This window comes from Mirounga angustirostris, unplaced genomic scaffold (genome assembly GCF_029215605.1).
Source record: "Mirounga angustirostris isolate CCGP_5_RB_7025 unplaced genomic scaffold, mMirAng1.0.hap1 SCAF_14, whole genome shotgun sequence".
Taxonomy (NCBI): Eukaryota; Metazoa; Chordata; class Mammalia; order Carnivora; family Phocidae; genus Mirounga; species Mirounga angustirostris.
Genome location: NW_026991722.1, coordinates 7,555,396 through 7,578,833, shown reverse-complemented (window position 1 = coordinate 7,578,833; position 23,438 = coordinate 7,555,396). Strand labels below are relative to the sequence as shown.

Here is a 23,438-nt window from a genome sequence, read left to right as displayed (position 1 = left end):
ACAAACAAAAATTTAAAAAGGTAAATTGGACATCATCACAATTTAAAATTTTGTGCTTCTAAGGTTACTATCAAGAAAGTGAAGAGTGAAGCCAGGAGTAGGAGAAAACATTTGCAAACCATATATCTAATAAATATCTTTTATCCAAAATATGTTAAAACAACAACAAAAATCTTTACAACTCAGCAATAAAAAGACAACCCAATTTAAAAATGGGCAAAAAATCTGAATAGACAGTTCTTCAAAGAAGATATCTAAATGGCCAATAAACACATGAAAAGGCTCAGCCACCTTACATTCAAGAGAAAATGCTGCTCTCAGTGGTTTCCAGGCCTGGGATTTCAACTTTTGGCTATAACAAAAACAACAAGAAGCTGTATGTGTCCTTGCCTCAGCAGATGGCATCAACTAGTCCAAGCAACAGTACCCCTAGCAGCAGCAGTGGGAGCAATGGAAATGACCAGCTGAACAAAACCAACCTCTATATCCAGGGGTTACAATCAGGCACTTACTGACCAGAACCTTGTAAAATTGTACCAGTCTCCACCGAGGTCATACTGGACAACAGCACAAACAAATGCAAAGGCTGTGGTTTTGTGGACTTTGACAGTCCTTCAGCAGCACAGAAAGCTGTCACAGCACTGAAAGCCAGTGGCATACAGGCACAGATGACAAAGCAACAGGAGCAGGACCCCACAAATTCATACCTATCAAAGCTTCCACTAACAATGGTTAAGCAAGAACCGGAGGGGATGCTGAAGCCCTTTGGCCAGGTTATCTCCACTCAAATCCTCCGAGACACCAGTGGGACCAGCAGAGGTTTGGCTTTGCAAGAATGGAGTCCACAGAGAAGTGTGAAGCCATCATCACCCACTTTAATGGAAAATATATTAAGGCATCTGCTGGAGTACCAGCTCGACCTAATCCCTTGCTTTGCAAATTTGCTGATGGTGGTCCAAAGAAATGACAGAACCAAGGAAAATCTGTGCAAAATGGATGGGCCTGGCCAAGGAATGCAGATATGGGTGGTATAGCCTTGACCCATGACCCTACCACAGCTCTTCAGAATGGGTTTTCCCCAGCTCCTTATAACATCACCCCCAGCAGGATGCTTGCTCGGTCTGCACTCTCCCCATGTCTTCCATCTCTCTGATCCCATGTCTTTGGATCAGAGAGTGACTCAGACATCTCTGCAAGCATCTAACCCATCCTAGATGCACCACCAATCATACGTCATGCAGCCTTCAGCTTCAGTTCTGCCACCAGAGATGGATCACGCCATTTCTCTCCAGCCTGCCTCCATGATGGGACCTCTTACCCAGCAGGTGGGCCACCTCTTCCTCAGCAGCAATGACACTTACATGCCTATGCCTGCCACTATACAAGAAGCTCACATCTCCCAGGACACCCCCTGTGCCTTCTCCCAGGACCTGAACCCACAGTATCTCTGACGTATGCCTATACAAATAAATTATTGGAGATGCTGATGCTCCCAGACTCCAGAGGGCTAACCAGGAATACACACCATCCATGGGCCTGCTCAGGACTAACACTTGGTCATCATTTTTCACAGGCCTGGGCGTGGAAAAAGAAATCTCTGCACTCCTGCCCTCTGCTTATTCCTCCATTCCTGAGGGAGCCTAGGGGAACCGTCACTTTTTGTGTGTGCTGCATTCAAGGAGATCAAAAGAACTTTTTTCTTTCTTTTGCCAAGAAAGTTTTATATTTTGTTCTTAACTGCAACATACTCTTTCCATACCCCCCCCAAAACAAAAACAAAAACACATGATAAGGTCTGGAACATCATTAGTTATCAAGGAAATGCAAGTCAAAAAACCAAAATGAGATACCTTTTCACTCTCTCCAGGTTGGCTATAATCAAAAATAGGAAATAACATTGTTGGCCAGGGTGTGGGGAAATTGGAACCCTCACACTCTGCTTCTGGGGGTATAAAATGGTGCAGCCACTGTGGAAAACAGTCTGTCAGTTCCTCAAAAAATTAAACATAGAATTAACATATGACCTAGCAATTCTGCTCCTGGATATATACCCCAAAGGACTGAAATAGTCAAAGTTCCTCAAAAAGGTAAACACAGAGTTACTATGTGACCTGGCAATTCTTCTAGGTACATGCCCCCAAGATGAAAATACGTACCCACAACTTGTACGTGAATGTTCATAGCAGCCTCCTTCGTAAGAGCTGAAAGGTAGAAGCAACCTAAATGTCCATAATTCATGAGAGGATAGACATGGGTGTGTGGAATGGATAAATCATATCTATACAATGAAACATTATGTAGCTAAAAAAAGGTAAGAAGTACTGATACACCTTATAACATGGATGAACCTTGAAAACATTATGCCAAGTGAAAGAAGCCAGACACAGAAGACCGCCTACTACATGATCTCATGTATATGAAATATCCAGAACAGGCACATCTACAGAAGCAAAATGATTTAGTGTTTACTTAGATTTGGTGGTCGTTGGGGGAACAGAGCAGTAATAGCTAAGAGGTGAGGGGTTTCTCATTGAGATGATGAAAATGTCTACAATTACCTGTGGTGACAGTTGCCCATATCTGTAAGTATATTAAAAACCATTGAAATGTACACTTTAAATTTATGAATTACATGGCACAGGAATTATATTTCAGTAAGGTGTTACAAAAAGAAAAACAATAAGACATTAAGTTGAAAACAAGAATTTATTTATTTTTTTTAATAATTTTTTTTGTCTTTATTTATTTATTTTTAAAAGATTTTATTTATTTATTTGAGAAAGAGAGAATGAGAGACAGAGAGCATGAGAATGAGGAAGGTCAGAGGGAGAAGCAGACTCCCTGCCGAGCAGGGAGCCCGATGCGGGACTCGATCCCGGGACTCCAGGATCATGACCTGAGCCGAAGGCAGTCGCTTAACCAACTGAGCCACCCAGGCACCCGAATTTATTTTATATTTAATAAAATTACTCAGTAGTTTCTATTTTCACATGTTTTTATAAAATTGCTAAGTAACTTACCTTCTTTGTTCAACATTACATCATTGTCATTGGGCCAATAGATAGACCTCTGTTAATTCTGCTCTTTTTATTTATTTTTTTAAAGATTTTTTTAAAATGTATTTATTTGAGAGAGAGAGAGCGCGCGTGTGCACTAGAGAGAGAGCACGAGTGGGGATGGGGCAGTGGAGGGGGAGGGGAAAAGTTGGGGGTGGGGCAGACTCCTCACTGAGCAGGGAGGCAGATGTGGGCTCAATCCTGGGACTCTGGGATCAAGTCCTGAACCAAAATCAGATGCTTAACCAAGTGAGGCACCCAGGTACCCCAGTTTTGCTCTTTTTAATGCTTGCATAGTATTCAATATTTCATGCTTGAATGTACCACAATTTATTTTGCCATCCTCTTTATCAAGGGATGTTTGTGTTGTTTCTAGTGTTTTGCTTTTACAAACAGTGCTTTATTTATTTTATAAAGAACTTAATTTGTAAAGACGCCAAGATAGTTTGGTAAGGAGAATTACGGTGTCCTTTCCTGAGAATTTGTGAGAGCAGTATTTTCCATGTATCTGGTGACGTTTAGATTCAGCCTTCTAAAGTGACAGATAAGATGAATGGCCCTTATGTGAACCTTTGAGCTTCATTCCCAGATATCTACATTATTCAGCAAAATGTTTCCACCCCCACCCCCAAACTACCTTCCCATTGGGGTAACTGTTCACTCTGTCATTTAACCACTCAAAAACGTTCCCTTTGGTAAAATGAGGTAAGTATATACTTCCCTTCCACACTGTGAGATTTAATTAGCTAATGATGGAGAGGTCCTTGGGTGAAGAGTGCAGTGGAAGTTCAAAGTAATATTGTCATATGATTAGATATATTTTCAATATGTAAAGTCATATAACCTTGTTATTACAGTCAGATATATGATTCTGGGCAAGCGTTACTTCCAGGGAGAAAACATAAAAGCCAACTCTTTAGAGATCTAGCACAAAGACATATTTTCTTGTGATCTCCAGGTGGTGCCCACGTTTGCAACCTCTCTCAACTCAACTTTAATGATAATGGCCTCCATTTGTGCCCCTCTGAATGTAATCTATTTAATTGAAGTTCCAAAAATGACCCTGACTTTCAGCCCTGCCTTGGCCAGTGGTACAGCTGTGCTGAATGTGTCTTGGATCTGTAAATAAAATACTGATTCTAGTCACTTCTGCAGAATGCATTTTGATACTGCAGATTTTTTCAGTGCTGGCTCAATTAAGTTAGGTATCTCTAAGGGAAAGTAGGGTATCAGGTAAGGCAAAAAGGCAGGACATGACTAACACTGGTAATTTCTTTAAAAAAGTGCTTTGAGCCCTCCTAATTTTAAAGATAACCTTGCACAGCAATCAGATAGATTAAACATTGTCATTTTGACTCTGAAACAAAGACAAAAGCCTTGGAATTCTAACGAACATCTTATCATATATCAGGTCTCTACAATCAATACATTCTTTACTGGTAGTATTTTAGAACACCTGAGATGGTCTAGGACAGACTGGGTCTCAAAGGGACCTTTGCCTGACCACTGAAGACTTCTCCATCTTTTCTTTTCAATGGGAATTTGGCCCATGTTATCTGCTTAATAAACATTCTGATTGAAAAATGAATGTATTTTCCCAGGTGATGCTTAAGATCATTGTACTCGTAGTTTCTGACCATAATTTGTTCATATAAGTGTTTCCCCCTCAGGGAATTCATATCCTTCGTGTTTTGTTCTGATGTGTACCTAGTAGGCAGACTAAGAGCTCTCCAAAGATGTCCACAGCCTAATCCCTGGAACCTATGATTCTCTTAGTTTCATGGCAAAGGAGAATTAAGGTTGCCGATGGAATTAAGGTTGCTAATCAGCTGAGTTTAAAATAGTGAGATTGGGGCACCTGGGTGGCTCAGTCGGTTAAGTGTCTGCCTTCGGCTTAGGTCATGATCCCAGGGTCCTGGGATCGAGTCCCACATCAGGCTCCCTGCTCGGCGGGGAGTCTGCTTCTCCCTATCCCTCTGCTGCTTCCCCTGCTTGTGAACCTGCTCTCTCTCTCTCTCTCTCTCTCTGTTAAATAAATAAATAAGTGAAATCGTTAAAAAATAATAAAATAGCGAGAGTATCCTAGATTTTCTGAGTGAGCTCAGTGTAATCACAAGGTAAAAAAAAAAGACAGAGAAGGAGGTCACAGTGAGGCATGTGACAGTAACTTGCTGTGACTGGCTTTGAAGACAGAGGAAGGGGCGGAGCAATGCTGCCAGCTCCAGAAGCCAGAAAAGGCAAGAAACGGGTTTTCCTCTAGAATCTGCAGAGAGGACACAACCCTGCAGACACCTTGATTTTAGTCCAGGGAGACCCTTGTCAGACTTCGGACCTGCAAAACTGTAAAATAACGAATTTTTGTTGTTTCAGGCCATCAGGTCTGTGGTCATTACAGCAGCATACAGAAAATGAAGTTCCCTTGAAGTTCCCTTTTTTCTGGTTGACTCACTAGAGTTCCTTGTATATTCTAGATCCTGACCCATGTTCTACTTCTCCGTATGAAAAGTTTCTCCTTACCTCCTAATCTGTCACTTTTTCTATGGTGTCCTTCATTCAGCAGAAATCCTTACTTAATTTTTGTTAAGTCAAATCTCTCATTTTTTTCTTTCACGGATCGTATTTTTCAGTATTTTATTTAAATCCTTTTCTCTCGGGGCGCCTGGGTGGCTCAGTCAGTTAAGCATCCGACTCTTGGTTTCAGCTCAGGTCATGATCTCAGGGTCATGAGATCGAGCCCTGCGTTGGGCTCCGCACTTAGCAAGGAGTCTGCTTGAGATTCTTTCTCTCTCCCTCTCCCTCTGCCCCCACCCAAATAAATAAATAAAAATCTTAAAGCCCTTTCTCTCCCTCAAGTTCCAGAGACATTTTCCTTTCCTTCTTTTGTTAGCGCTACGGCTTAACCTTTTCCATTTGGGCTCCTAGTTCACGGAGAACTTTATCTTTCATGTGGTGTAAAGTAGCTCTCTATTGGTTAGGATACTGGCTCAGCTACTTTAATGGGGTCCAAACCATCTGTGGCTTAAGAAAGATGGAAATTTATTTCTCTCTCACTAAAGGTCAAGCTATCAACGGGCAATCCAGATGTGTAGGACCTCAACATGTACCTTCCATTTCAGAGTCCGAGCAGCAGTTCTAGTACATGTTTTATCTCAAAAGACAGGGAATGCTTTCCTTCTCACTTGCTTTCTGATAAATGTATCCAAAGATAGAATCTCACATTATGTTCTGCTAAAGCGGAAGATTGTAAGACCATCTAAAGATTTGTCTCCAAATTTTTTGGCTTTAAGTGCCTTCACTGTCATTTATTCCCGAGTATCTTAAAACTTGCTGGGAGATTTCTATTAACACTTGGCAGATTTAGCAGTTCATCCTGTTTTTCATTATACTGGCTGTCCTAGAATCATCTTCTAAGAAATTTTTGCCTTTGGGTTTCAATGTTGTGTCATGGTGTAATTTTTTGGAAGAAATTAATTTATTAATCAATGATCCAAATATCCATTAGAATTTAATTGATACCATGAAATGGGTTACCAGGAGTTTCAATTTGGGAAAATGGAAAGTTCTGGAGCTGGGTAGTGTGATGATTGGACAACAGTGTGACTGTGCTTTATGCCACCGAGCTGTACACTTAAAAATCATTAACTTGGTAAACTTTATTTAATGCATATTTTGCCATAATTTAAAACATAAATCTAAAAAAAGAGAGATAAGTTTGAAAAGTGAGAAGAAATGGCCAGATCAGGGCAGAGGACATCCAAGTCATGCCAGGAACCCGGATGGGGAGGTTGGAATTGCAGAATATAAGATTTCGAAATGAATTTAGAGATCGTGTTCGTGGTTTCATTTGTTGGCTTCTTTGTGTTTTATTTTAACCCAGTGGCCATGGGTCTCCAGGGTGCCAGTCCATCCCGAGCTTTCTCATAATTTTTTTTTTTTAATTCTCACAGGTGTACTATTCTAAGGAGAAAGTCCGTGGCTTTCATTGGATCCCAAAGCGTTCTCTCAACCCACAGAAACTAAAGAGATGGATCCAGTCCACGCTCACCTTTCTCGGATGAGGAAACTGACAGGTCCCAGAGATAGTTACGGTAGGTCCTGCTTCTCCTTTTCACAGCGGATTTTGAGTTTCAGGCGACTTCCCCCTTGACAGGGTTTCCATTTCTAAGGGAGGGCTGCTTGGAACTCGCTGTCCTCTGAACTGTATAGCACAGTTGCTTCTGCTGGTCCTGCCTTTACTGATTCCACTGGGAGTCCTTTGCCGAGGGAGGGACAAGGGCGACCAGAATAGAAGCAGAGGAAGGGTACGGTATCTGCTGAAAGCCCGGGGGGGGGCCTGGGGGGCAGGTGCTGACTGTAACTTTTTGGATGTCCTTGAGTTTAAATGACTCCCCCGAGAAGGTGACAGGAACTAGAACCATTGTACTCATATCACAGAAGGATCTAGCTGCAGGGCTGGGCACAGCACGGTCCAGCTTCCCCAGGGAGGATGAAGAGTGATTCGCAGCAGGATCTGCCCAGAACAAAAGGAGAAGGAAGAAATTTGGGCTTAGCACAATGACTACAAAGACCAAACAGGCAGTCTGGTAAAGCATGGAGCCAGCCAAAGAAATGTAAGCCCTCTTCTTGGCGGGAACTAGTTATGTGTGAGTAATAAGATCCTTTCTCAGGGAAGCAGGTGCTTTGTAGACAACTGGTCTCAATGAGCACACATCAATAGGTTTGGCTGAAAACCTCCCAATACCAGAGAATAGAATAGTTAAATCAAATAATGAAGGTGCTGTAACGGTGCAGTAAATGGAGGCACGCTGCCCGGAAACTGTGTGCTCTTCTATTAAGTCTCAAAAATGTTGTGCCAGGTGACACAGTGCTCAAAAGAAGTGTTAGTGAAATTAGTAGATTAGAATTACCAACTAATTAAATTGTGGGGCACAGTCTTTCAGCGGTAGTCAGCAGCGGAACCTATTCCACGTACCTAGGGAGAAATGGCTCTCATGGAAGAAGGAGGGTAGCAGCTCAGCCAGCCTCCTGTATCCTTGACTCTCCACAGTATCAGCTCAGAGGATCCACTCAGTGATGGGGAGAGACATGTTTTACAAATGTGGAAGAGTCCAGCAATAGCTCCTTTTCCTATATGCGACTGTAAATCTGCCTCTTTCAGCCAATGTGGACAGCAAATATAAGAGATGCTGGTTTGTTTTTTCTTATATCCATGAAATGAACCTCAGAAAGTCTGAGGCACAAGAATTAGACTGTCCTGACAATCACCCGGATGCTGCAGCCAGAATTTGAATGATTACACAGTGAGAAATAAAAATTGTTTTGCTATGCTGTCAAACATACAGTTTTGGGCAATTATAATTTTTTTAATCGTATACTGACTATTGAGCTATCTAAGGACTAGCTATAATAACGTATAGCATGAATAAATTGCAATGGGGAATTAAAACGAAATTAAAATCTATATGGAAAAAAAACTGATAAGTAGAGGGGCACCTGGGTGGCTCAGTCAGTTGAGCATCTAGATCCTGATCCCAGGGCTCTGGGATGGAGCCCCATGTCTGACTGCCTGCTTAGCAGGGAGTCTGCTTCTCCCTCTGCCCTTCCCCGCCCAACTCATGCTCGCTCTCTCTCTCTCTCAGTCTCCCAAATAAATGAATAAAATCTTTGAAAAAATCACTTAAACAAAAAACTGATAAGTAGAATATAGATATGATTAACATCTAAACATCATATAAATGAATGTTACACAAGTTGCTTAGCATGAGAAATTGCAAAAAATCTGCGATTAACTTGTGTTAATTTGACATCAAATGCAGCAGTTTTATTTTTAGCACTGTAAGAATAAACATGTAATTAGCTCTCAAAGAGGATGTATCATAAATAGTCCAGTCTGGCTATTTTAACCACCCAAATAATTCAAGGTTATTGGATTTTTTAAAATTATATATTCAGTTTTCATGATAAAAGTAATCTTTGTCATTAAAGACATGTTTGAAATTACAAAAAGGTAGAAAAAGAGAAAAATTACATTTTACTTTTACTTTAGGATTTCTACATACAGGTTTCCTTGCTTATTTGGGGCACATAGTCACAGTTTTATAATGCAAATGATTTGGTGTTCTTATTTTTTTCCTTAAATAAAAATCATCTTCCAATGCTATTATACCATACTTACAACAATAATTTCTATTATTATACATACCATACTTTCTAAATTGTATTTTAATAGATGTACAACATTCCATTAATTATTATTTATAATAGCATCAAAAAATACTGAGGAATCAATTTAATAAAATAAATGTAAGACTTGTACACTGAAAATTACAAAATGCAATTGAAAAAATATTTTTTAAGACCTAATAAATGGGAAGACATCCTGTGTCATGCATTGGAAGACTCAGTATCATTAAGATGGCAATACTCCCGAATTGATCTATAGATGCAATGTAGTCCCTCACGAAATTCCAACTGCCCTTTCCACAGGAATGGACAAGGTTGATCCTAAAGTTCACTGAACAGAGAGGCTCAATTAAGATGTTGAATCAGATGGTTTATTAATTAATTCAAAACCCGGGGCGCCGGGGTGGTTCAGTTGTTAAGCATCTGCCTTTGGCTCAGGTCATGATCCCAGGGTCCTGGGATCGAGCCCTGCATCAGGCTCCCTGCTCAGCCAGGAGCCTGCTTCTCTATCTCCCACTCCCCCTGCTTGTGTTCCCTCTCTAGTTGTCTCTCTCTCTGTGTCAAATAAATAAATAAAATCTTAAAAAATAATTAATTCAAAACCCACAGTGAGACACTCTGTCGGGGGCTATAGAATAGTTCGACATAGCATAGAGTCCAAGTGAGGTGAAAGATGATCCTCCCTGAATCTTGAATCTTTGGATTCCCTTCTCTCTCTCTCTCCCTCTCTCTCTCTCCCTCCCTTTCCTCCTCCCCCTCCCCCCGTCTTTTCCTTCGTCCCTCTCCCCACCACCCCCCTCATTCTGTCACAAGTACCAGAGTTGAGGTTGAGAGGTTAAGCCAGAAATGCCTGGGATCAATAATATGCACTACCTCCTTTGGAAAACACAGGAGCGAGTACTTCTGACGTCAGCTGTAGCTTGCCAACTAGCCTGCTGAACAACCATGGTTTTGTCTGCATTTCTTAACCCGAGCGCCATGGGGCCAGGATGGGTCCAAATGAGTAGCCAACCTAGGGATGATTAGCTGTCAACCTAGAAGTGACAGGATCTGTACCTTATGACTTGGCTGTCTCATATTTTCTTTCCGTAAAGAAACACTTTTGCTTGTTTCATCCTATTTATCATATATGTAATATGTCTTGAATGTTACTAATGTATCATCTATATTTAACATATTTTGTGAATTCTGCTCATGTTGTTCAAGCTACTTCTTTACTCATTTTCTATCTTTAACGCATCTTATGAGTTTTACCTACCACTCATAAGCTATTAGCTTATGTATTAACTTCGCTTAACACTTACAGGTTTCATCCATCCTGTCTGTGATGGTTAATTTTATGTGTCAACATAACTGGGCTAAAGGATGCCCTGATAGCTGGTAAAACATTATACCTGGATGTGTCTGCAAGGCTGTCTCTAGAAAAGATTAGCATTTGAATCAGTAGACTCAGTAAAAAAAGATTCACCATCATCAATGAGGTGACATCATCCAATTCCTTGAGGGCCAGAATAGAAATGAAATGGCATAGAAAAGGTGGAGGAAGGGTGGATTTGCTGTCTCTGGTTAGCTAGGACATCCATCTTCTTCTGCCTCCAGACATCAATACCTGTGCTCCTGATTCTGGGTCTTTCAGACTCAGACTGGGACTTCCACCCCTCATTCTCAGACCTTTGGGTTCAGACTGAATTACATCGGTGACTTTCCTGGTTCTCCAGCTTGCAGATAGCAGTTCGCAGGACTTCTTGGCCTCCATAACTGCATGAGCCAATCCCTATTGGCTCTTTCTCTGGAAAACCCTAACTAATACCCCATTTGTCTCTCTTGTCTTCTGTTACAGAATTAAATATTTCATAAATAAAATAGCAAACGCACATTATAAGGATCGAGAAAAATTACTGGATTTAGTCAATTTTTAGGGTACTTTCATATTCCTCTCTCTTCATAAAATACTACAAATTTTAGCCATTTGACCTTCCAAGCAAATATGAATCTTTGTAAAGTACTAGCCCCATTTGTTGACTGATTGTTAGATTTGGGTTGTTTTCATCCCTTGTCTCCTGATACAACTGTATCAGTCAAGAGACAGAAATGACAAGTTATATATTTTTTAAAGATTTTATTTATTTATTTGAGAGAGAGAATGAGAGAGAGCACATGAGAGGGGGGAGGGTCAGAGGGAGAAGCAGACCCCCCGCTGAGCAGGGAGCCTGCTGGGGGACTCTATCCCGGGACTCTAGGATCATGACCTGAGCCGAAGGCAGTCACTTAACCAACTGAGCCACCCAGGCGCCCCGACAAGTTATTTTAATATAGACAATTTAACATAAAGGATCAATAACTAGATATAAAGAATTATTAACTATGCTTTGGAGCTCTGAAAAGGTAAAACAGGGAACATTAAACCACCATGGAGGTAACAAGACTTTGGGAAGCAGATGGTCCCTTCCTTTTCGGGGGACTAAAGAGAAGCTTGGAGAAAGAGTCCCACAGAATTGAATCCCAGACCTCTGAGAAGGGGGTGCTCCATGGCACTGGAACCCCAACTTTTGTGAGCCACTGATGCTGGTGTCTCTTAAGGTGGTACTTTTTTTTTTTTTTAAGTAAGCTCTATACCCAACATGGGGCTTGAAATCATGACCCAGAGATCAAGAGTCATATGCTCTATTGACTGAGCCAGCCAGGCACCCCAAGGTGGTACTTTGATTTTAGTTCTTCAAGGGTTAGAAAACCTGCAAAATGGATTCACCTTCTGTCCCAGGAATCAGCTGCGGTTGCTGGAGTGAGGAAATATTGCTTGGGGGTTGCTCACAGCTTCCTGTCTATGAAGTCCCCAGGAAGGAGAAGCTCTCCTCCCTAGCCCTGCATCCTCCCTCAAGCAGAACCCACAGGGAACCAGTTGGCAAAACAGATATGTGGCTTGCAGAGACGAGCCCCCCGTCACAAAGCCTAGCAGAGAGGGTGGTTTGGAGCAAAGGGCCAATGACTTGGTAACTGGCACAACAACCCTGTCCAATGTAGCTAGATAATTTGGTATGTGTCATTATTACTGAAAAACGGGGGCAATTCCTTACTGACATCAGAGCTACGTATGAGCTGAAGACACAAGGGCCAATTTTTATTTCTACATGTGACAAACTGATGTTCTATTCCAGGTGAAGCCTTAGAATCGATCCCAAAAGGAGTAACGTACATTTCCTCTTTGAATGGGGAACCTATCCTAAATTATCAGTTAATAGTCAATACTTTATCCTCCTGAGTATTTAATTTATGACCCATGTTTCTTTCAGACTTTCAGAAAGGTCTATTTGGTAGTTCCTGCTAGGATATAATGATAAGATATTTCAAAGTGTTGGGCGCCTGGGTGGCTCAGTTGGTTAAGTGACTGCCTTCGGCTCAGGTCGTGATCCTGGAGTCCCAGGATCGAGTCCCGCATCGGGCTTCCTGCTCGGCAGGGAGTCTGCTTCTCCCTCTGACCCTCCCCCCTCTCATGCTCTATCTCATTCTCTCTCAAATAAATAAATAAAAATCTTTAAAAAAAAAAAGATATTTCAAAGTGTTAAAACTCTAGTAACTGTCCCCATTTTCTACAATTCTATAAAGGGTCACTCTCAATTGCCATGTGAATTTTTATCTGTATCCCATTGGGTATAAATGTGGCCAAAAAATTCTTTCTACTGAAATACTTAAACAATGATTCAAAATAAGCTCCATTTACCTAGAGGTATTATGCTAAGTGAAATAGGTCAGAAAAAGACAAATACCATCTGATTTCACTTATGTCTGGAATCTAAAAAGCAAGACGAATGAACAAACAAAACAAAACAGAAATAGACTCAAAGATACAGAGTACAAACTGGTAGTTGTCAGAGAGGAGAGGGTGGGGTGATAGGTGAAATACGTGAAAATACAAACATCTAGTTATAAAATAAATAAGTCATGGGGATGAAAAGTACAACATAGGGAATATAGTCAATAATATTGCAATAATTTCATATGGTAACAGATGATGTTATATTGGGGCACCTGGGTGACTCAGTCAGTTAAGCGTCCGACCCTTGATTTCAGCTCAGATCATGATCTCGGGGTTGTGAGACTGAGCCCGGCAATGCAACAGGCTCCACGTTCAGCATGGAGTCTGCTTGTCCCTCTCCCTCTGCTCCTCTCCCTGCTTATGCTCTCTCTTTCTCTAAAATAATAAGTAAAATCTTAAAAAAAAAAAAAGAAATATATATTTAGTCAGATGACCAAAATATATTTCTCAGATATATTTGATCTTCATTCATAGTTACTGAAAATGCCCCAGAGCATAAAGGTGAAATGGGTATCTTATTATTAATGAAGGCAACTTTTGGACCCTACCCAAGTGTGGAGGCTAGTTGCCAGGAGGACCAACCCTGAGATTAGAGGGTTGGAACTTCCAGTCTCATCCCCTGACCTCCAGGGTGGGGACGGGCTGGAGATTGAATCAGCCAATGGCTAATAACAATCATGATTCTGCAATGAAGCCTCTGTAAAGACCCAAGACAACTAGATGTGGAGAGCTTCCAGGCTGGTGAACATGTGTAGGTATGGGGAGAGTGGCACAATTGGAGAGGGCAGGGCAGCTTCGCACCCATTCCCCATACCTTGCCCTGTGTATCTCTTCATCGGACTGTTGATTCGTGTATTTTATCATATCCTTTAAGAAACTGGAAAACGTAAGTGTTTCCCTGAGTCCTGTGAGCTTCTCTAGCAAATGACAAGAACCTAAGAGAAGGTTGTTGGAACCTCAAATCTGAAGCTTATTGGTCAGAAGCATAGGTAACAGCCTGAGGTTTGAGACTGGCATCTAAAGTGGGGGTGGGGGGAGGGGGCAGTCTTGTAGGATTGAATCTGATGCTATCTCCAGGTAGAAGTGTCAGAGTTGAGTTGAATTCATGGACATACTGCTGGTGTCCAAGAATTGTTTGGTATTATGTGTGTGGGGGGAACATTCCCACAAAGTTAGAATTGAGTCCAGGAACCCTAAAAGAGATGGTAACTAGATCTATCATGGTGATCATTTTGTAATGTATATAAATGTTGAGTCACTATGTTATAACTGGAAACAAATATAATATTGTAAGTCAACTATCCTTCAACTAAAAAAATTGGAAGAATTAAAAAAAAAAAAAAGCAAAAATTAGCTCCATTCAAGGTATATTATAATACTGGTTATGTGTAGTTATTTCCGAAGAGCAAAACTCAGTTTAACTATCAAGGGAATTATACCAATATCCATTAACCACAAATGTATATCTTGAATAGTTTTTGAATATCAGTAGAAATTCAAAACTATATTGAAGTTTTAATAATTAATCAGAAATATGCAATGTTAATGAATCCCAATATATTCTGTATGACTTGTTATACACAGCAGGGGCATAGAAAAGCACACATCACACTATGTAAATGAGACCATAGAGTTGGGAAAAAACCCAGTACTCATTGAGGTCACACCTTCCCCATTTTAATTTTAAGTGGGTTTGCATCATATTATTGAAAGCAAAGTAAAACTAAACATTCAAATTGGTCACAAAGTAGTGTTAGGGGCATACTCTACTTACTAGAAAATGTTTCAAAGTAATATTATTAATGATGATATTCTTCAATTTTATATATCTGTTATCTAAAATAATAATTTTAGTGGCCCCTGGGTGGCTCAGTCCTTAAGCGTCTGCCTTTGGGCTCAGGTCATGATCCTGGGGTCCTGGGATAGAGCCCCGCATCGGGCTCCCTGCTCCGCGGGGAGCCTGCTTCTCCCTCTCCCTCTGCCTGCCGCTCCCCCTGCTTGTGCTCTCTCTCTCTCTCTCTCTCTCTCTGTCAGATAAATAAATAAAACCTTTAAAAATAAATAAATAAAATAATTTTAAAACCCCTACAGTAATAGAAGAATATGCAAGAATTGTTTACTATAGCAAAAGATACTGTTTTTGTGAAGAATGTAGTTTTAACAATGACACAAGTAGTTTCATTTATCAAAATATTTTTGAAAGATATACGTCCAGATATTAACCATTTTATATTATATATTTCTCCATTCATTCAAAACATTCTTTTTCAAGAAATATAAAAACTAGTTATTGCCCCTGCCCCGGTGGAATTTGGATTCAGTAATTCTAGAATTTTAGCTCTATCCATCATGGGTATTCATCTTTTTTCATGCAATCTTGGAACAGTTACTGGCCTGAGAAAGTACTGATTTGGGATTGAGATGTAATATTTACAAGTTTTGTCACAATGGTAACATCTGGTTTAGTCTCTGCCATCTCACCTTAGTGAGCAAGTGCCTATGATATGTTATCTATTTAAATAACATGTTCAACCACTGTTTATAGAATACACACAGGGTTATAGGAAAGGTTAAAGCACTTTTCCAGATAAGAAAAGCCGAACAAGAATTTCTTGGTCAGATTGTATCCTTGATCAAATTCACCAGATCACAGTCAACAGATAATCGACTTGATGATAGAACGGGCACAGAAAGAAAGAAAAGACTTTTCTTCTGTTTGTATCTATTCGTTTTAATTAGTTTTTGGTTATTGGGTTGCTGTAGGAAGTTTTAAGAACTTGTTATTGCTAATTAAGTTTTAAAGACATAAACATACACAGTGATTGTGCCAACGGGGGGAAAGGTTTATTTTGCATACCTTAAAGACTGTACTTCCTATACATTCAGAAATTTCTTGCAATTTTTAGATGATTAATATGCAGGTTGCTAAACCATAACAGCACAGCAAGTAGATAAAACACATTCAGTTCAGGAGTGAGGCACTAGGATTTCAAGATGCTTATGGAATGATTATTAAATTCACAGAAGGACTCTCCATTTTGAAAATGCTTGTTTTTACTAATAACTGTGACTTAAAGTGACTCTATGTGCCAGGTCCACAATTTAATCTCTAATTAATCTCCACGATTTTATGAGGAGGTTGTTCACACATGAGGAAAATGAGTTAAAAAGCTAATGACATTTGTCTAGGATCACACAACCAGTAAATGACACAGTGTCATTCTTCCCACAGGAGCACCTAAGAGCTGGATTTTCTTAAAACAATTATTTTCCCACAGTTTCAAGGGGCCATTTCACAAAGTTAAAACCGTAAAAATCTGGAAACTCCAGGAGCTAGAGAATCTCTTGGTTCAAAGCCTGATGTTGAGCCTAATGCTGAGAACCTAAGACCAAAATAACTCATGGCTTATATCTGGCATCTCCAGCAGCAGGAGCCCCTGTACCTGAAATGCCCTAACAGTATGCAATCCAGCCGCACGCTGGAGATCTTTCCGTAGATGTTCCTTCTGTGCTGCTTAAATTCCAAAGCTAACCCTCCTATGCCCGATTCCCTCTTTAGTTGTCAACTTAACCTCTGCTAAGGTTTCAGCTGATATTTCGAGGTGCTGGTTATTATTAGCTCACGAGTTCATTCACACATCCAGAAGGTCTAGAAACTAGATAAGCTTTTGATGCATCTCCAATGTCAACCACTGTACCGGACACATAGTAGAATGTATTGAATGGATAAATAAAGGAACAAATAGGTGAATGAATGAAAGTTTGTCACAAGGACAAGGGAAGATATTTGGGATTCACTCTCAGTTTAGCATGGCGACCAAGCCTAGAGAGAGAAGCACCATCTCTACTGCACTGTTGCTCTCCATCTCTTCTGGTCATTTGCTCATTTTTTTCTGCTGGAACTCTAAGATGCGAACACTCAATTAGATCAGCATATCTCTTCTAATCAGGGGTGGGCTGGAAAATGCTGAACAACTGCTGGAGGCTGTAGGGAAGGTAGCAAAAAGCATAACAAGACTCGGTACAGACTGCTGTAGACACCCAAGACGATTTAAGAGCCTAAAATTGTAGAATTAAAAGATCTTTCTAACTTATCTAATCCAATGCTTTCTCTGGTTTACAAGGAATACCTGAAATCCAGCCAGAAGCATCTCCTTAAGGTTGTAGAGTTAGTGGACCAGAAACCAGATGACACACTCCTCACCCTTTGGGTGGTTCCAACACATTGGTCCATGGATACTGCTCATCTTTCCACAGCATATCAAAAAAAGAAAACAAGTGTGTTCACTTTATTATTTTCACTTATTTAGCACTTTTCATAAATAACGTAATAAATGACTCAATCTCTTCACTTTGGAGAACATTCTAATTCCATCCCATCAGGTAGTATGCTTATCATTATTCTTCTAATTAAAGTAAATACTAGGTCTGAGATGAAAATCAATTGCCACGATGGAAAAGGAATCAAAATCTGCCAGTATCTGGTAACACTAGGAGCTAGAGCTTCCTTGACATTAAGTAATCTAAGGATAAGCCCCTCCCCCACCACCATGATATTTTTCAAGACTCTAAGGCAGTTTTTATGCCTTTATCAGAGAAAGAAAGGGTGAGAATCTACCTATCAAAGTAGCTAGGAGAGTTCCAAAAGTTCTCTTCCCTGGCAGTCATTTACAGATTTAGGAAAGAAACCCAGGTACTCACTTTTGCTATCTCTGTCAACATTCCTTCTGGTCAAAAGCACATTCAGTTATTCAAAAAAGAACAGATTCCTGAAGTCCAAGAGATCTGAATTCAAGATCTAGCTCTGCCTTCTTGGGGCTGAGACACTTGACATCTCTGGACTTCAAATCCATCTGTAGAGTGGAAAAGATATGAATATTCCTTACTTTTCAGTATTATGGAAATCAAAAATGCTGATGCATGAGAAAAGATAAATAAGTAAATACACTGCATTATTATTTACCAATATGTCTTCCAGAGAGGAAAAAAAATGTGTTTAAAATAGACTAGCCTTTAGAGAATAAGTCAAGATTGTTCTGTTGGTAATTGACTTGTGCAATACACTACTTTCCAATTTTGAGAATTGATTACAGAGAAGAAAAGGAAGATACCATGTATCTGTCTGAACTGAAGATCCTTTAGATCAGTTCACTCTCCATTTGCCAAATTCAGGCAAATGGTAACTACCTCGGAAGTTTTAAAATTTCACAAAAATCCTACAAAAATAGGCTTATGAGAAATGGCATTGTTTTTAATGATGTGATTAATTTATTACTTTCTCCACAATTATTATGCTTTTGGGTTTAAAAAAGTCAGAGAAAACAGTGAAGAAAAAAATACATAAGGCTGCATAAATATGTGTAGGCTATGGCTCAGGTTCCTCTGTGATCTCCTCTCCCCTGGACTCGTTGTCACTTACATGAAAGAGCCGAAACCCCTGGATTTCCCCGTCTCAGCCACTATAATTCTGTGGCTGTTTGCAGATCAGCTTTTCACAGCTTATTCACATTTCTTCACACAGGGTAATAAGGTCGTGAAAGAGTATTATTTTTAATTGAAGAGTTGGCTCCCAAAACAATATTGAATTCAATGGCTATTGAGTATTTGAAGAAGGACAATGATCTTCTCAAAGTTTCAGTAACAGTACTCGTTCCATGGAACTACATTTTCCACTTGGAAGTATGTCTCAGTTTGGGCAGGGGATCTTATTGTGCGAGGGTGTTTTTTTTACTGCAGAAAAAGACATCTTTCACTTGGAAAGTGTTCACCTTTTTCCTGAAGCGAGCTAAATTCGGTAACACGTGGTAAAAATAAAATAAGTTCATTATGTGGAGCTTCAGGTGTATGGAAGCTGTCTAATAAGACTTTAATCACTGTGGATTTTAATGGCCTGTCCTTATTTTTTTCTGTTCTGGGACTTACCTGCCAAAGTACCTAGCTGAGAAGTATCCCATCTAAATTTTAATGAATATCAATGCTGACTAGTCTCTGTTTAAAAAAAATATATATTTTTTTTCTTTTTACCAAATGGAAGAATTGCATAAACCATGGTGACAAATGTTGTGGGAGGTGCCTTTCCCCATCTGCGTCCCTGCTACCCTTCCTGGGTTGCATTCAGTCATCGGGAGATAAGCCCTCCTCAGTCCTGGGTTGGGGTGGGGATGGAGGCTGAACCTCCACTGGTCACTCCACCAGGGGCTGGTCAAGCACCAGCCAGTGACAGGAAAGGAGAGATCTATGGGGAACTCATTCTAAAGTAGGATGCCGGAAGGAATGTGCTCTTCACTGCTCATCCAGCCTCTGGATACTTTCGTGCGAGCACATGATGTTTGTAGCTGCGGCAGCCACCTTGTGACCATGGGGAATGGCAGGAGGTGGCCCAAAGCTGTGAGGAAGACAGAGCAGAAAGATGAAATCATTTCCCTCCACGATGTCTTAAGCCTCTGACTTAATGACCCAGGGGAACACCCTCCCTCCAGACTGCTTGCTATGGAACTTTCCCCTGAACTTTTGAGCTGAGTGTTCTGTTACTATCAGACAACACTATTACCACTGACACTTTATATAACTAACAATCCATTAGTTAATTTTTTTAAAAAAAATATTTATTTGAGAGAGAGAGAGATTTCAGAGAGTAGGGAGGAGGGGCAGGGGGAAAGAGAGAATCTCAAACACACTCTTCACTGAGCATGGAGCCTGATGCGGGGCTCGATCCTATGACCCTGAGATCACGACCACAAAATGACAACCTGAGCCAAAACCAAGAGTTTGGAACTTAATGGCTTTTGCCACCCAGGCACCCCAACAATTGATTACTTAAGTGATTGTTTTTTGGAGTTGAATACCAGAATGCTCAGAGCTTAACTTAATAAATCATTACCCTGTCCTGGTCTTAGTTCTAACAGGACATCAAACTAATTTTAATGGGTGTGATTTTTTTCCCCCTCAATCCAGTGTAGACAGACATATATCAAGAGCCTTCACCAAAAAGATATGGAGAAGTAGAATAGATTTTTCCTTCTTCAGTCTGCCTGTCCCCTGCCTCTTAGTACCTTGGGTACCTGGAGTGCTCTGACAACAAATTCCCATGTACATTTTAAGACTTATTCTCAGGGCACCTGGGTGGCTCAGTCATTAAGTGTCTGCCTTCAGCTCAGGTCATGATCCCAGGGTCCTGGGATGGAGCCCTGCATCGGGCTCTCTGCTCAGCAGGAAGCCTGCTTCTCCCTCTCCCATTTCCCCTGCTTGTGTTCCCTCTCTCCCTATGTCTCTCGCTGTCAAATAAATAAATACAATCTTTAAAAAAAAAAAACCTGAGTCAAATACTAGCTCCAAAGCACACTAGCAGCAAGTAATGGGCAAAACCACTTAATGCCTTTCAACCACAATCCCATTTAAGTCAGGTGGCAATGGAAAGGAAATGTAGGCAGAGGAAACCAAATCACAGAATCTTCCATTCCCATTGTCCATAAAAAGTGAGTGGAAGAAATAGTGTGAAAGAAAAAGGTAAAACACATCTGCAATGATCAAAAAGCGTGACTTCATGACAAGAGGTAGCCGTTTAGTTAATAAGCAAATCCCGGTGAAACTCCCAGCAGATTCATCAGGAGTCAGTAGAATTCCATGGATATATCTCAAATATGGAGAAATATATTTTAGGGATATCTTTATCTTTCTTCTTCTGCTGTATGTGTGTGTAGGGGGGGGTGTTGGGAGGATTTAATATAATAATAAAATGGTAGCGGGGAAGGAGGGCCCTGCTTCCTGCCCAAAGCAGAGGCTATAGGGTGTAGTGCTGGCTTGGGAACCGCCTGAATCCGGGGGTCGTCTCCCCAAGGGCACAGTGTCCATCCTGCTTTCTCTCTCTGGGTTAAAGGAGCAATTGGATAGGGCAGTTAGCAAAGTGTGAAAAGAGAAAGTAAAACTCTGTAGATTCAGTTTGTAAACCAGTCCACTTGGCCATCTTAAAGAACTCCAACTTACTAGGAAATAAAATGGAATCTGGGATAAAAATCTCTTTGAAGGGTGTGTTCAATAAATGAATGAAGGCACAGTACCATTCCTATTTGAACATCTAGAGCCATTTTCAACAACTGCTCTTTCATTAGAATAAGCAAGAAATTATTTTTTTATTCATTACAGCTTTATTAATTATGTCCACAACAGAAGCATCACTACTCAGTGGTAAGATTTTATTACAAGGGAAGGGTGACAGTGCACACTGCATACTTTCCAAAGGTGTGCCTTTGTTAGAAAAAACTAGCTAGGGTGTGGTAGAGCCCACAGTCCGTGTGAAGTTACAGGCTTATAAAAACAAAAGCATTAGAGTACGCTTCATTCACAAACAATGGAAAACTCACAAATTCGTGCGTTACTTACTCTGATGTTCAGATTAGAGCCAGAAACAAACAAAAAATAGTCTTATTGAGAATTTTGAAGTAATTCTTTTTTAAAAGTCTTTTTTTTTTTTTTCTGTTTTAACAATGATATATTTCTTTACACAAATTTGTAGAGCATTGCAATGCAAGGCAAAACATTGGTTGGGCTTGAAGGAATATGGAATTCCAAATAATACTATTGCTGGGTTTGTGTGAAGACCAGTAATTAACAGTGAGTATCAACAAATGACATTGTTTGTTAACTTGGGCACACAGGAAAACTTAATGCGCTCTGGCTCAGAATTGTAAGAGGGGCTGCCCTATTTACCTTTCCCATATTCAGAAACAAAAGATCTAACCTTGATTTAACTGTGGTTACAAATAAAATACTTGGTGCTTTATTTCTTTGTTTACTCAAAATTATTTTCTCAAAATGTAGTTACAGTGGTGCATAAGGCAAAGTCTACAGCATAATATTCACTCCCTTTTACCCTAGCAAAGAATTAACAAAAAAAAAAAAAAAAACCTATCACAGGAATTTCTGACAATGTTTTGGGAAAAAAGTGTGACATTTTTTGAGTAGCAATGGAATGTTTTTTTAGTGGGTAGAAACAGTAACAGCAGACACTCAGAAACATAATACTTTATTTTTTTTATTTAATGGAAAAATACTTTTCAAATGTATTGCAATTTATCTATAGAAAATAATCAGTTTGTAGAAAAGTGAAATCATTGGCTAGGTTTCGGAATCATAAAATTCAGACAAAAACTTAAGGAGTTTTATTTACATGGAGAATGGATTTAAAACTCTAACATAAAAAAATATTTTTTTAAAAATAGTCATTGTGTTAAGATGGTCAGGTAATGGGCGCCTGGGTGGCTCAGTTGGTTAAGCGACTGCCTTTGGCTCAGGTCATGATCCTGGAGTCCCGGGATCGAGTCCCGCATCGGGCTCCCTGCTCGGCAGGGAGTCTGCTTCTCCCTCTGACCCTCCTCCCTCTCATGCTCTCTGTCTCTCATTCTCTCTCTCGCAAATAAATAAAATCTTAAAAAAAAAAAAAAAAAGGTGGTCGGGTATTTAGGGGTTTTATTTTTACAAATATAATGATATACATAGGGATATATAGATACCAAAAAACCCAATTTATATCAATGGTTTTCCATACCTATCTTTTCAGTATGGGAAAACATTTAAAACAGAATCAGTTACTCAAAACTGTAAGGCATCATCTGCATTGCTTAGGATTACAGGTGGATTGCTGACATGATGATCAATATCCATTAAATGTCCATGGCACTTTATAAAACAAGTACTCAGACATTTTTATCCCAAAAATGCATTCAATGAAAATAAAAACACCCACATGAATTCCTAGTTTACCATTTCCTTTTTGCAGCACCCGCCTTACCATAACGTCACACAGGAAGACTGCTACAGAATTCTTTTCATCAGGCCATGCAACCTTTGCTATAATTGGTATCATAGCCAATGGTCCAGTATTCTGATGAGAGTGGAACACAGAAATCAGATAATGGCGAGTGGTTCCAAGGCTAGCTGGACATGTAAAGCGCCTTGAGAGCTGTTTCTGAAAATCATTATAAAGCCAAGAAAAGTATAGAATCGTAAGAATCAAAAATAAGCCCCCGTTTCTTTCCTTTTCCCCACAAACCATTTCCTAGAGATAAGCACTGTCAACAGTCCAGTGTAAATCTTTCCAGATATCATGTGTGCCTATAGAAGCATGTAGGAGGTATGTGAAAATAGAATGTATGCACACTCGTTTTTAGATAACTCAAATCTTATTATGCACATCACTGTTCTGCAGCTTTTTTTTCTTTTCAACATTTGTTTCCTCACTTAATCTGTGGCAGAGACTAGAGGTTTATTCAGTAAAGACACCGAGGGGTTCCAGACCACGGATTTCTAACACAGCCAAAGCATCTCAGGCACAGTCTTGATACTGGCCGTTAAATACACCATGGTTTTACACAATGAGAAGTCAGAAA

General features: G+C 40.1%; 2 long non-coding RNA genes and 1 pseudogene across 3 annotated transcripts in view; 2 read left to right on the top strand and 1 right to left on the bottom strand.

Annotated features, from left to right (window-relative positions):
* The window catches only part of LOC123852513 (uncharacterized), a 47,742-nt gene that overhangs the window by 8,216 nt on the left and 16,088 nt on the right, over positions 1–23,438 (top strand). For both annotated transcript variants that reach the window (XR_010407234.1, XR_008506990.2), the window contains exon 3: positions 7,004–7,144. This is a non-coding gene — a long non-coding RNA (uncharacterized LOC123852513). The remainder of the gene's footprint in view (positions 1–7,003; positions 7,145–23,438) is intronic.
* Positions 309–1,724, top strand: LOC123852512 (RNA-binding motif, single-stranded-interacting protein 2-like; annotated as a pseudogene).
* On the bottom strand, positions 7,342–17,883 carry LOC135362491 (uncharacterized). Its single transcript, XR_010407235.1, has 3 exons — positions 17,755–17,883; positions 17,184–17,300; positions 7,342–7,566 (listed from the first exon to the last, which is right to left on the bottom strand). It is a non-coding gene; the product is annotated as an uncharacterized LOC135362491 (long non-coding RNA).